This window comes from Felis catus, chromosome B3, assembly GCF_018350175.1.
Source record: "Felis catus isolate Fca126 chromosome B3, F.catus_Fca126_mat1.0, whole genome shotgun sequence".
In the NCBI taxonomy this organism is placed as follows: domain Eukaryota; kingdom Metazoa; phylum Chordata; class Mammalia; order Carnivora; family Felidae; genus Felis; species Felis catus.
Window position 1 is genome coordinate 57509025 of NC_058373.1, and position 2821 is coordinate 57511845.

Sequence of the window (2821 nt, forward strand, 5' to 3'; positions counted from 1 at the left end):
AAGCGTCTGACTTCAGCTCAGGTCATGATGTCACTGCTCATGAGTTCGAGTCCCACGTCAGGCTCTGTGCTGACAGCTCAGAGCCTGGAGCCTGCTTTGGATTCTATGTCTCTCTCCCTCTCTCTCTACCCCTCCCCTGCTTGCACTCTGTCTGTGTCTCTCTCAAAAATAAATAAAACATTAAAAAAATTAAAAAGTAAAAAAGAACCACTGACAAGAAAAAAAAAAGTTTTGAAAGGAAACAAGTGACCTCTAGCAGCACAAAGAGAAATAGGGTCACAGCCCTATGAATACTAGATTGGCCTTCATTACATATAGCTTATGCATTATAATTCTGGGTTATAGCTGATCACAAAATAATCTTACATGAGCTGTAGGAGGAAGAATTAAACCAACAACCATTTTAATGTATTAAAGACCCTGTGGGAGTTTGTACTCATCATTATTGATCTGCTTGCTTATTTTGTGGGGCTGCATGATAGCCTGAGGCTTTTCCAGGCTCATGAGATTCCAACTCATGGGCTAGGCTCATGTGTAGGTCTGCACACAAACAAACAACAACAACAACAAACACAACACAACACAACAAAAATCCACAAAACTACAGGTCACTCATTTCGTTGTGGTTGAAAGTGGTGAGAAAATGATGTGGTTAGTTTTTCCTCACCATCTCCCACTTTACATTTACTTTTTGGTTACAACATCCAGATCAACTGACATAGAGTATCTTCTGGGTCAACACCAGCTGAAGAGACAACGTATTAGTATAGAATTCTTCAAGAGCTCCTACAGTTGTACAAGATCTAATCCTTAGAATAAATAGCTTCTTCTATATCACTTATAGCAACTCTGCTTCTCTGATCAAATCCTGACTGAGACAGGAGACCATTTAAAAACTAAGGCACCAGGGGCTCCACTGGGGTGGGAAGAGTCAAGCTCTTTTTCAGACTCCAAGACAGGCTAGTGCAATACTTTGGCTGGTCTTATTTCATTCTCCCAGCCTGAGTTGGCTCACATAAAATAGGTGTGGAATGAACTTCCTACCTCCCCTGAAATCTCATGAGAAGAGAATCCTTATCTCATCAAGAAACCCACAGAGGACTTCTAGACTGATCCTTCTCAGGGTCAGTCTGTCTACTCTGCCAGGGAACAAAAGCCAAGAGCTTCCTACAGCCTATGTGAATCAGATGGCAGGATATAGTTCTTTAGCTTGAACAAAGCCACTCCCCACTCCAGCTCAGGTAAAGCTTTCTTTTTTTTTTCTTTTTAAAATTTTTAATGTTTATTTATTTTTGAGAAAGAGAGACAGAGACGGAGACACAGATCCAAAACAGGCTCCAGGCTCTGAGCTGTCAGCACTGAGTCCGATGCGGGGCTCAAACTCATGAGCTGTGGGATCATGACCTGAGCCAAACTTGGATGCTTAACCAACAGAGTCACCCAGGAACCCCTCAGGTAAAGCTTTCTGGAGTAATATCAAATTACTTCAAACTATATTATTTTTACTAACTCCCAGGTGATATACACTGTGCCTTTATTTTAACCTCTCAAAAATCAGCACCTTCTAGATTAGTTGAATGAAAGCAAATGGGATGTAGTGAAGCAGCTTAAGGAAATTAAGCAAGTGGCCCAAGATCTGGGTTAGTTGCAGAACCAAAAACTTGGTTTGAAGATTTTCCAATAAGAGTATTTACATTAAGTACCTTGAAACTTTAAGTCTTTTGAGGTTAAGAAAAAATAGATGACAAGACAAAGATTATCTCTCCAAATGTTTGTGATATCAAATATAGGAAAGAATGGTAGTCACTTCTTACATATCACCTCTTGCATACAGTACTCCAGTCAAGCAAGTACCATAAGCAGGGTTTAGGAGATGATTTGTTATTACTGGAGTTCAACTACAGAAATAATCGAAAAGCTTCCTATTGACTAGTCAAAGGTAAACTTATTTATGAAACAACCTGTTCCAAACCCTAGCCCAGACCCCTCATCCTGGAGGATTTTGATCTTTACCATAATTCATGAAGGGGCTTTAATACATATTTGAGCTTTTGTTGCCAGGTGAGATAATATAGTCAGAGATAACTGACCGCTTTAAAGACAAAGGTCATTAGAAAACAAGCTTGGCTATCATTTCTAGTTCTCACTGCCAGTGTACAGCTGTGAATTGATTTTTCTCAATCCTGCAACCACCCTATGAGCAAAATAAATAGCACTTTAATTAAATGTTTACATTTAGTAAATTAAGACCTGTTTAAACATATTTCACTTATTCATCTTAATAGATTGGAGCCTCTGTGTCATGCATGACATCCCTTATCCCCCAGCTTAAACTACATCAGCATAAAAAGATTCATCCATAGATTCAAAGACAACATTGCTTTTAAGAGGCCTTGGAGGAAAAATCCCCCTTACAGATATGTGCATGATATTTCTAGGCTTTTAACAGATGTGAGAAATTCCTTCATCACTTCATCATTCATATTGGCTTTGTCTGCTCAGGTATCTATCTTTGCAGATAAGCCTGATTCCTCTTGGCTGTCTCATTTGATTTCAGGGGTGGTGGACAGTCCATGGAAATTCACACTCCTATCTTGCTGAGAGCACATAACATCAGCATCCACCGTGCATTTACCTGGGCCTTGTAATGTCAGGCAACCTTGTTGGATACCCACATAATTATAACAGAAGTGCACAGTTAACGTCCTTGGGGAAAATTATTAACAACTTAGTGATGGGAACCAGTGGATTGATGTCCCGGCCTTCGACATTGAAACTATGCATGAGGGTATCGTGTATGATTCTCAGAAGATCCTGGTTG